The 12,393-nt window shown below is 40.5% G+C and overlaps 3 pseudogenes; 1 reads left to right on the plus strand and 2 right to left on the minus strand.

The window, feature by feature from the left end:
• Positions 1-4,763: 4,763 nt before the first annotated feature.
• Positions 4,764-5,855, minus strand: LOC101981425 (annotated as a pseudogene).
• Positions 5,856-10,688: 4,833 nt separating this feature from the next.
• Positions 10,689-11,417, minus strand: LOC106143723 (annotated as a pseudogene).
• A 287-nt stretch (positions 11,418-11,704) lies between these two features.
• LOC113458366 overlaps positions 11,705-12,393 on the plus strand; it is a 4,466-nt pseudogene continuing 3,777 nt past the window's right edge.

The following is a 12,393-nucleotide window of genomic DNA, read 5'->3' on the forward strand; positions in this document are numbered from 1 at the left end:
TTCTTATCTCCACAGGAAAACACAAATTTTTGAAAAATTCAAGGGACCCTGGATGTTTGGATACTGACAGATGGAAAAATACCTGCCCAATAGGAAATATCAAGAAAACTGAATAGGTTGTGTAAGTAAAATATATTAAACCACATTTCTAAATTCATAGAGCTGGTTTTGAAGTTGGACTCTGGCTCAGTCAGTCCCTCTCCAATTCCAAGCCTGTTAGTAAGAGAAAAACCCAGAGTTTCTGGAGTTTCTGCCTCATGTCAAGAGCCATGGTATGGGACAGAAAGAAATATGAGTTTAGAAACATCTTTGCTTTTCTTCATATCTATCATACTTTTCATTGAATATATCTATCATGCCTTTCATTGAATATACATACATACATACATACATATATGTGTGTGTGTGTGTGTGTGTCTATATGATTAATGTTTAAGTTTTTCACAATGAACAATGAGTTTTTCCTGAAGTGACATTTGAAGTTTCCAGAAGAAGATGGGGCCCCATAACAACTCCACCTGGTTATGACATTATGATACTGATAGCACTACTACAAGACCTGTTTTGGGTACCAGCTGCACAAAACAGTTCCAACTTGGTTAGCTGAAATGGTGCATATCTTATACAACATTCTGGCCAGACCTCCACAAAATACTCAGAGATTATTTGCAATTTTAAAAGACATTGATCTTGAAATTTAACCATCATTTTACTTTCACAGGATCCCCCAGAAAGAACGTCGCCGCCATGACAGCTGGAAGTAATTCTAGAGGATGACGTCCCCTCTCCCAGTAAAGTTTGCCCTTGGGTTCAGGGACATCATTTAGGGGTTGATTATAATTAGTATATGGTTGAGGGTTGGGGGAGGAATTTTATAAGCTCTGGGATCATTTAAGAAAAAAAAAAGAAGGATGATGGGATAATAGATTTGTAATTGTGAGTTACTGTTTTTAGACAAATATATTGGTATCAATTCTTATATATTGATACAAAGTTATATTATATTGACTATTGTATGCATGTTACTACCTTTGTTTAAAACATTTTTATGTATTGACATATATTGTATTGATATATATATATATATATAGTATATGTTTACCATATTTCAGTGTACATTTCTACCTCTGATTAAGATACTTATATATTGTTTGTGTATTGATATATATTTACCATACTGTAATGTATAGTTGTACATTGTTTATATTTGGAGGTCATTGTCCTCATTTGTTTCACCGTTGTTTATTGTCTTAGTCTTTAAGTTAGGTAGCTATTGAGAATTATATAGATCAATAGTATTCTAAGTTTGTCATTTATAACTAGACTAATCAGGTTCTTTAGATACATAGAGATTATACTCAGTATGGATAGAAAATCTTCAACCTCTTCAAAGAGCTGTAGAAAATGGCCTTTAGTCTAACTTGGAATTTTGTGGTAGTGAGACACAATTGCTCCTGGCAACCCACTCTATACCCAAGAGAATGTTGAGCACCAAAGACACTCCACCTGGAGCCTTTCTTTTTGGCAGAACTGGCCTTTGGGCAAAGAAATGCCCATACCTCAACCACTGACAGAGATACAGAGCATGCATCAATAGATAAAACAGGACTGTCATATCCTGCCAAGACAGGGTAAGATAGTTTTGAAAAGTTGCTTGCCTTTGAAAATGGTATGTTAGTTATGTTAGACCTTAGCCAAATTTGGTTGCTTCAACACTGCAAACGTGACTTTGGGTGATTGCCCAGGTAGCTAGTTGTCTCTGTGATTTGTTGCATGTTTTGGAAGTTGTTTGATTGCATTCCTAATTACTCAGGTAACATTATTTCCCTTCTCAAATCTTCGATGGGGTTGAAGACTATATAAATGTAGTTACTTTCCACTCATGACTTGGCCAAACTATTTATTATACAAGACCTAAGCTAGTTAGAATAGGATATTTGTACTTATTGTATATAATTTTGTAGTAGGTTTAGAACTCTCTTACTTAAACAAAAGGGGGAGGTGTTGTGGTAGATCCTTCCACTCCTCCAGCCAATAGCCGCTGAGATACCAGCCCACTGGGGCGTGGTCTCTCTCCCTTTAAAAAAGTGGCCACTTCCCTCTCCTCTCTCTCTTACTTCCTGCTCCACTTCCGGTGACTAGACTCCTTCCTGATTGTGCAGAGGGCTGTTGTCTGGGACGGTGATCTGTAAGTTTTTTCCCCTTTAAATAATTACCACCCTATTATACATAATTCCAAACTGGTGTGGGATTGTTTTGTGACTTACGCCTTCAAAGCTATAGTACAACCTTTGAAGCACCAAAAAGGGGGAGGGGATAGAGGGTGTCCTCACTGTCAAATAGTTACGTTGTTAATTCCATAATAGCATTTACAATATTATTACTGTTGGTTTTCAGGGCTTGAACTGCCTTTGCTCTGGACACATTCACCTATGACACGACCAAGAGACTATCTCTCACACCACAGTTGATGTAAAAGCATGAGGATTTTATTATTTCTGTCATGACAGGGTCTTTCAGTCTTTGATGAGCCAGAAAGACCCTGAATAGTAGGTACAAGCTACTTTTAAAGCAAAAAGCCACAAAAGGAAGAGAATTTCTGGGGGTTGTTTTTTTAACTATTATGATTGGCTTATTCAAAGGGCTATTACTGATAATTGGCTGGAGAGTGGTTTCCACATCAGGTGAGGTAAGAGGGAATATCTGAGGGTCACTTTGCCCATTTCCCAGGGACTGAGTGAAAACACCAGGAACTGACTCAACACCTAAGGGTTATCTTGCCCTTATTCAATAACTGAGTTATATTTGGAAGACATTTATAAGGACTCAGAAAAATTATGGAAAGTTGCCAACATTTTAGTACATGCATGTGTAGTTGTTATGTCTTTGGTTCCTGGGGGTGCATTTCTGCTGAGAAGCTTCAAAGTTCACCTCAGAGTTGTCAGATATGGCTTTAGAGTTATTTTAAGGTTTTTAAAAAGCAATTCCTGTTGACAAAAAGTGTGTTGTATGAAACTAACATCGCTACCAACATAAACATGAATATGTGGTTTTCAAGTTTGAAGCCTAAATCAACAGGGAGCTTGGCTGGAATTAAACTGTAAATCTACTGCTCCACACTATTTTGGAAAGAGTTGTAGAAGAAAAACAAGGAGAGCCAGACAAAGGAGTGCAGAGAGAGGTATACCCAGGCATTGACCCTGTTTCTAAGAGAGTATGAATTGCACAGAAGGAAGATTTAGCACAATTTATGAAAACCCAAAGACAGATATTATGATTCAATGTGAAAAAACAGAAAAGAAAAGCAGTCAGCCAATCTATCTTACGTCTACCTCAGAATAAAAATGGGTGAGATCCTGTCTTAATGAATGCTGAAGTCTCCACACTCCACAGTCCACTGAGTTCCTCTCTTTCCCACTAAATGCTTTTCTCCAGACAGCCATATAACTCCTGCCTCAACCTCCCTAGTGCTATAATTAAAGGTGTGTGATACCAGGTGTTGTGATCACTTTTGTGTGAGCTTTGTTTCTCTTTTAAGTCAGAGTCAATCTAAAGAAGTCCAGCATGGTTTTGAAGGAATAGAGATCTCTCTTGATTGTCTCTTGATTCCTGGGATTAAAGGTGTGTGCCACCAGTCCCTGGCCTGTATAACTGAATAGTATGGCTGCTTTGCCCTCTGACCTTCAGGCAAACTTTCTTTATTAAAACCCAAATAATATACCACTATAGAAGGAGATAGAAATCAGAGAAGAATAAAAACTCATATTCCCAATATCTAACAACAGAACCTAAGTTCAGGAAGAGAAAGTTTGAATTCTTAATGAATCAATCCCATCTCTTTTTTTAGAACCAATAAATGTTATTTTTCAAAGCCGAGTCAATCAACACACTGCCAGGTGCTATTGTCTTTTTCCCCTTAGACCTCCATGTCTCACTTTTCACAAGGGCATGATGGGCCGTTATCCACTCTGCCATTGTCAGTGCCAGGGAAGAGAACTGAGGGCTTGTGTCCTATGTGGCAGTGAGGACTGGGCCAAACATCCACAGCTCAGCAGAGTTGGAGGGACTCAAATGGGCTTAACCAAACAGGAACACTGCTAGAACCCAAAAACTGATTTTAAATATTTTACTCATTTTATATATTATTTGGGTAATGTTTTGTCTACTGAGATGTCTGTGCCCATGGAACAGGAACTCAGAACCTCTGTAGCCCAAGTTAGAGATGGTTGTAAAGTCCTGCATGTGTGCTGGGAAGTGATCATGGGTCCCCTGCAGAAATAACTATTGCTGTTGTCAACTGAGTCATCATCTCTCCAGCTCGCACATGCTGAGCTTGGAGGGAACGTGTCTTCATTTTTCTATCCCTTCTTTTTAATAAAAATTCATGTTTATTCTTTCCTTTGTTCAGAGCCCTTGATCATATGGTCTGCTCATCCAATGCAGAGAGTTTTGTGCAAAGAAACCTTACTGGAATGAGCTTGGGATCAGCAAAACCCTGAATCCCAGTTTCCATCTGATTGGGCAAAAATCAAAGCAGTCTAAGAACAGGGTAGAAGTAGCATAGAGTATACCAGAGTCCAGTGCTGCTCCTCCCCCTACCTGTCCTTCACTTGTTTACAGAGGTGTTGAAGCCAAGCCTAGCAGCTGTGTTTCCCCAAATTCATTGTAAATGTGCCTCAGAGCCCACAATCTAAACAGGTGTCATTAGTAACAATAATGACTGTTTCTTCTGAAGGCACATGTAGGTCACAGCCCACAGAGTCCTAAGATCGCTTCAGGCATTTGAGGGGGTGATCCAGGAAAAGACCATTCGCAGGAAACCGAGAGGTGCATACTTCAACCACCAAGTGGGGATAGGAGTGGACCACTGTCTTCCAGCTCGAGGTCTGAAAAACCTCAGAAGCATAAGCTGTAATGAAATCCATTGCCCGAGATTTCAACTGCACTGAGCTGTGGAGGCCAGCCAGTAAGAGGGTGTGGGCAGCGTTCTCCACAGAGAGGTCCCTGCAGAGGACCTTCTCACACATAAGCTTCAAACGCTCCAGGCCATACTTGTCAGCAGCTGCCAGCACAGCATCTGCCGTGCTGTGGAGATCTGGTTCCTTACCGGTGTAAATGAAGTCCATCATTGCCTTGAAGACTTCAGGTTGTAGGTCATGAATTTCAATGCGATTCGTTCTGCTCTCCTCCATGTCATGTTCAAACATGGCTCTGAAAACTGGAGAGCGAGCAGCTAAGATGGCCTTGTGAGCCCGGATTTCCTGGTCTGCTACCACCAGGCAGCAGTCTGTGAAGCAGGAATTCTCCCATAGCTCTCCTAGATCATCTACCAGTGTGCACCTTGGAATGTCAATCCCTGGCTGCATGTTCTGTTCAGAGATGCTGATGCAGTCCTGAACCACGCTCACCTCACAGCAGAGTGTGAGTTTGTCATCTGGGAGAAGCAAACATGGAGTGGAAAAAAGGAAATCTCGACGAATGAACTTTACGATACCCCAGCCATCATTTTGGTTGAACCTGAGAACACTTTGATTGTTCATGATTCGGAATTCCTCTCCTTTGGCATTTATGATCCCAAACTGTACCTTTGCCCACACAGGGCTCTTTGGAGAGCTGTGCAGCACTAGGAAAACTGACAGGTAACCTCTGCCTTCCTCATTGTTCCCATTGAGGTATAGTTTCATGATCCATTTCTGTTTGTCAGTGGCTCCTGGTGAGAAAGTGGGGCTTGCAATGTGATTGCCCAAGTTTCCCTCCAAGCAAAAAGAGAAGTTGCTGATTGTCCATCTGTACGAGAATCTCTTGACTGTGATCTGTGTGTAGCCTCTGCTCTCAGCCGCCAGGTCTCCTGACATATCTGCTGCTGGGAGTGTGAAGGTTTACCTGGAGCCAAAGAAAAACAGGATTGTTTTCTTCTTCAATCTTGGGTCACAATTATTATTTTATTTTAGATTTTTATAAAAGATTTATTTTAGATTTTTAGTTTCTGTTTTTCCATCTGTTCCCTCTTCTATGAGGTTAAAAACTTTGGTCTTTCGGAAATTCTATACATATTACCCTATGAGATTCAATGAAGACAGTCTAGAGTACTAGGGATTCTTTCTTACATCACTCCATCTTTTCTAGATTAAATATTAAGTAAGAAGGTCATTAGTTTTGACAATTACACACTACTTTTGATAATTTGGAATGTTTTATACACTCTTATATCAAAAACTGTACTGTTAATCTCTAAAGGAACAGAACACATAGAATGGCTCTCTTTGTATGAAAGAGAGTGATTCATTAGAATGACTTAGAGTTGTAGTCCTACGAATCCCACAAATGCTAACTGTGACAGAAAAGTGCAAGAACCCAGTACTTACTCTGTTCAGATGTCTTACGTGTTGGCTATTCCTTAGTTTATGCTGGAATTCCAAAGATGATTCTCTACTGCCAGTGAAGGAAAGGACTTGCTGCGAGGCTATGGCAAGCAGCAAAGGGCAGCTGCTGCCTCCTTGCCTCTCCTTTTATGCTAACAGCAGAGGGTGTGGCACAGTTTAGGGTGTGTCTTCCTGTCTCGAGATCTGGATTAAAGGTATGTGTCTTCTGGCACTAATTCCAGATTAAAACTTTGTATTTTTCAAAAGGGGGCCTGAGGAAGCAAGGTTTAAGGGAACACAAGCCAGGAGGCAATCCAGTCCCTGGAGCCAATCCAGTCCCAGGACACTGGCAGACCAGGATTGAGCCAGCAACCTGATACCTGATTCTCTCTCTCTCTCTGTCTCTCTGTCTCATTCTCTCTGTATCTCTGTCTCTGTATCTGTCTCTCTCTCTCTCAGAATGTGTGTTTATATTTGTGTCTGTTTATATGCCTTTCTATTTGTTTCATTCAGTTTGTTTTGCTGTAATCACCAAGACTTTCTCTGGTATGTAGACAATCCTGTTGATTTAGACCCATGCCTCTTCCTGATGGGGACCTGAATCCTTTTGGCTGTGCCAGGTCCTCCAGAGAACCATCTACCTGAAATAAAAGCCCACCTGCCACATTCCCCGAGTGATACTGTACATGAACAAATATTCTACTTGAGCCCCAGTGCGGTCTAAGTTCCCCCATAGGAAGCTGCTCCCCTCTTCAGGAGCATACTCAGGAGAGCAATGAAATAGCAATGCAAAGCTTATGTTTTGCAAATGAGGAGTCCAGCATTGACTGTCTAACTTTGTTTTAAATGACACATTGGAGGGAAAGGATACCTGACTCCCTGTCCCTAAACCCATATACGGAAGAGTCACTGATGCTACTAACTAGCCACCTGGAAAAGGTTCCTATACGAAAAACCCAAAAATTCAGAGATCAAAACCAATTGATTGAATTATCCTGTCTTTAGAGATGAGCAGCATTGGAGGCTGATTTTCAGGAGAGATGGACTGGCGATTACTGAGTAGATTGAACCACTGAAGATATTTTCATGTCCTTGAGGCTTAGTGTGTCCATTCAGATATGTTAATCTGGAGAGAGATGATAGATGTAAGGAACAGTTTACAGATCACAGTCTAAGGGGAACTGTCTCCAAACCAGTAACTGTTGAATATATTCTGCATACTTTGGAAACCAGAATACTCTCTCATGTCTAAGGCCCAGCATAGTAAGCATGGAAGTTCAAAGTTTAAAGACAACAGCACACACCAGTGAGGATGAAAATTAGGAGGTATTGAGAAGCTGAGTCTTGGCGTCTGCATGACGGAAAGGAGAAGTATTTAGTATTTTCTCAGAGCACACCCCTAAGTGGATCCAGAAGATTGTACAGGGAGGATTAACTGAGTAGGAGAGGAAAACCACCAATGAGATTTGGCAGTGCCATCCTGGGGTCTGTGAGTCTGGATGGAATAAAAGGAAGGAAAGAAGACAGCCACATTCAGAGTCCTGCCTATCTCTGCTTCCTGCCACCATATATAAATTCTTCCACCTGAACCTTCATGTTGTGAACACTGAGGCCCCTGACAGAGCAAAAAAAAAAAACACTTCAACCTTAATCATTTTATTGTTTTGGAAGGAATTCTTTTGCATGTGTGTTTGGGGGGAGAGACACGGTTTCTAAGTAGCTATGTAGCCAGTCCTAGAACTTACTCTTTAGACCAGGCTGACCTCAAACTCACAGAGATCCACCATCCTCTGCCTCCCATGTGCTGGCATTAAATGTATGTGCTACCCCACCAAGCTTACGAAAAATATTCTTACAACAATATAGTAAGAGTAATAACAGCTGTGTGGGAATGGGCATCATTCCTTTATTTATGGAAGATTGAACCCAGTAAGCAAAATGCACTTGTTATGAATACTCATGGTTTCCTACTTGACCAGAGAAGGAATCAACTAAAATCCTACAATGGAGGGCACAACTATGAGTAATGTTATGCTTAAGTTGAGGTAAATAGATCACTTCAAATGCAGCCTTTGAAGGTAGAAAGAGACAAACATTTAACCTGGACCCCAAGAATGTAAAACACACACCTTTAATTCATATCTTGAGGCTAGTGCACACACCTTAAATTGGGGCACACCTTTTGCCTTCTGGAATCCTGTGAAAATACATGGAAGATAGAAGCTGTTGCTCTTTGTCTGCTTGCTCTCATCTTGCCGCAAGTCCATTCCTTCACTGGCATTAGAGAATTCTTCATAATGCCAACATAGACTAAAGAATAACCTGCAGGTCTCACCTGCTGAACTGAACATGTACTGAATTCGTTGACTTCCACTTTATAGGTAGCCAGTGAGATATTGTAGACAGGAGGTTCTGTCCCACCTATCCCCACAGTCTTTCAGTCCCAAAGAAGCACACAAAGACTTATAGTAATGATAAACACTGGGGCCTATTCCTTAGGCTTGTTTCTAACCCTTACAACTAAAATTAATTCATAAAACATATCTATGTTTAGCCATGTGACCTGGTACCTTTTCCATGTAAGGCATTTTTAATTTCCTTTCTCTGAGTCAGATTACAGCTGAGTTTCTGACTTTTTTCTCTCCAGAATTCTCCTAGTCTGATAGTCCCAACTATACTTCCTGCCTGGTTACTGGACACTCAGGTTTATATTCAACCAATAAGAACAGCAAATCTTTAAAGTGTGCAAGAGCATTATTCCACATCATTACCCCCTTTTCTCTTTTCAAAGAAATAATCCTGAGTCTAATTTCCTTTGTTTAGTGTTTTCCTGACTATTATCCATAACAATTTGTAACCAACATGCTAAACAAAAGAAATATTCATAATCTATTTTTGGATTGTGTGGGCTTCGTTTCCTAGACTACTTCCTGCTGTTTTGGTGTGTTGGTAATCTTATGAAGACCCAAAGCAAAAATTTAAGGTAATATTCAAATCCTGACTGGACTATTCTGTGAAGCTGTATTCAGCCAGCAGTCTTGAAGCTGTTCTGGATGTGGAACTCAGAGGTAACTGCAAGGTAGTTGCCCTAAAATGTTGGATCATCTGAGTCTCCACTCCTATGCAAGATTTTTAAGAGGGGTCTTGCTTGATCAAACATGGTTTTTCTTAACCCAGAATGAACCCACAGCTTCTCATTTGCTGTAGAAATGAAATCAGAACCCTTTCCAAAGGAACATACCTTTTGACTTAAATTTTGAAGTTGAGATATTTTTGAAACATATAGGTTGGATTAATCCATCATCACTTATACCCAATTGCCTTGTAGCAGCTGTTGCTCCTTCCTCAGCAATCAAACAATTCAAAGACAAGACAGTAACATAAAGTAACCCAATTCTCTGTGTTTTTTACATTTTTATGTGTCTTTTTTAAAATTCTATATCTTTAATTATATTTTTAATTTTTGTTTTTTTGAGACAGGGTTTTTCTGTATATCATTGGCTGTCCTTTATCTCACTCTGCTGTAGACCTGACTGGGCTTGAACTCTCTGGCCACCTCCCTCTACCTCCCAAGTGCTGAGATTAAAGGTGTGTGCCACCATACTGGACTACTATATTTTTTGAAAGGTATTCTCTATCCTTTTTTTTCTTTCCCAATTCTACATATATTTTTAAACACCCTGTAAGCCACTTAGAGGTTTATTTTTTAATCTAAGTCTGTCTTTACTATATATCCTGATCTTTTTCTGAGTACATGTGGCTTTAATTTGCTAAGTGATATGCCTACCTTAGAGCTGCAACTTTGGTAGCTGGCTCCACCTCATTCCTTAGCTATTTGAGATTCTAGCTTCATGATGCAGATACTGGTGGGAACCAGACTTATTACGACAACTATGAAGTTTCAGGTCCATGCCACCACCAAGAAACCTGATGGTGAGCCGGGTGGTGGTGGCACATGCCTTTAATCCCAGCACTTGGGAGGCAGAGGCAGGCAGATCTCTGTGAGTTCGAAACCAGCCTGGTCTACAAGAGCTAGTTCCAGGACAGGCTCAAAAAAAAAAAAAAAAGAAACCTGATGGTGGCTGCCCATAAACACCATTTCAGTGTTTGGTGGAAGAGCCTCTTAGAAGTGCTGTGAGGGTCTGTGACTAACACTGAGTCAGGCAGCCTCTCTTAAAGGAGCCATTCCTCTGCAATCCACCAGCAAGCAGAGCCTACTGGAGTAATGATGGTTGCCTTCAAGCTTTGCTTGATGCTGTTCCTGTCTTTCTAGAATCATTTTTTCATCCAATCAGAAGCCATAACTTTATTAGTGATAAAAACAGTTCAAAATCCAAACCAAGCTGTAGTTCCACTTTTGAAACACCAAAAAATGGGGAGGGGATAGAGAGTATCCTCGCTGTCAAATAGTTGCAGTGTTAATTCCATAATAGAATTTACAATATCATTACTGTTGTTTTTCAGGGCTCACTGCTTTTGTTGTGGATACATTTGCCTGTAACACGACCAATTCTATGTCCTTAACTTCCATACCTGCTTCATCAACCTCTTCCTCCTCACTCTCTTCTTGTACTGTCCGAGTCTGAGTATTTTCTTGAATGTTTGAAACAGCTTCATCTTAAACTTTGAACTTCTCAGCAGCTTCTAACTGTGCTTGCTGAGACAAATCTTCAATCTTGGCTTCTCCAAATATGAGGTAGGTGTCTGAAGCTGTGGTCTTGTAGACATCTGGTTTGGTAATGACGAAGAGGATATTTTTAGATGTCTGGATAGTGAGTCTAGTAACACCTGTAACCTGCCAAAGCCCCAGTTTGGACATAGCCCTCCATGCTTTCTTTTCACTCCGGCCCTGCTCTGCTTTACTGACTGGTTCTTCATCGATTTCAGCTGCTGCTGCCACTGGACTTGTTGTGTGGCTGTCTGTGTGGAGTCTTGTTCCTCGAGCTCTGCTACTGATTCACAGCTGTCAGATTCTGTTCCTGACCCTGTCTCAGCCTGGGGCTGGGGCAGCTCCTGCTCTGTGCCAGTGATGGTTTCTGTGGCTTCAACAGGCATTTTGAGCGGAGAACGTGGAACTAAGATGGCGGCGGAAAGAGAGTGAACCAGAGTGTCTAGAATCATTTTTGTTTTAAAGCTTTCTCAGGCTTTATGTGGAAATTCTTGGCAAATGTTTGAGTGCCATTTGTAGACAGACATTTCTGTCCTTCCTGGTTCTGCAGCCATTCAGTGCCAAAGAAACAACCAGAGGCTTATGTTAATTATCAACTGTTTGGCCTACAGCTCTGGCTTATTATTATCTCTTACAACTTAATCTAACCCATAACTTTAATCTATATTTAGCCATGTGGCTTGGTACCTTTCCTCAATAAGGCATTCTCATCTTGCTTCCTCTGTGTCAGGCTGGTGTCTCCATCTCTGCTTGTTCTCTTCCCACAATTATCCTAGTCTGATTGCCCTTCCTAAACTTCCTATTTTTCTGGCTATTGGCCAATCAGCATTTTATTAAACTAAAACACATTACAAATCCATAGAGTATATAAGAGCATTCTCCCATACCATGGGATTAGCACAACTACAGCCCTAACTCTTTCTAATGAATCCCGTTGTTCATACAAAGAGAGAGTCATTCTGTATTCAGCAACTTTGCGAATTTTCATACAGCATTTTTGATATGAGTGGATAAAATTTCCCAAATTATCAAAAGTTGTATATTGTTGTCCAAATAAGCTACCTATTGACTTAAGGATCAATTTAGAAAACAATGAAGTGATATAACAGCCCCGAGTATCCTAGACTACCTACTCTGAAACTAGCATTGCAATTTGGATAATTTCAGAGACTCAAATTGCCAGCCTCATAGAAGAGGGAACATAGGAGAAACAGAAACTAAAAATATGTATCATGCCTATTATTTTGTCCCACAGAGTGAAGAGAAAACTGATGTGGGAATGATTTCTTATTAATAAAGAAACTGCCTAGGCCCATTTCATAGGCCAACCCTTAGGTAGGCGGAGAAAACAGAACAGGATGC

This window comes from Microtus ochrogaster, unplaced genomic scaffold, assembly GCF_000317375.1.
Source record: "Microtus ochrogaster isolate Prairie Vole_2 unplaced genomic scaffold, MicOch1.0 UNK16, whole genome shotgun sequence".
NCBI lineage: Eukaryota > Metazoa > Chordata > Mammalia > Rodentia > Cricetidae > Microtus > Microtus ochrogaster.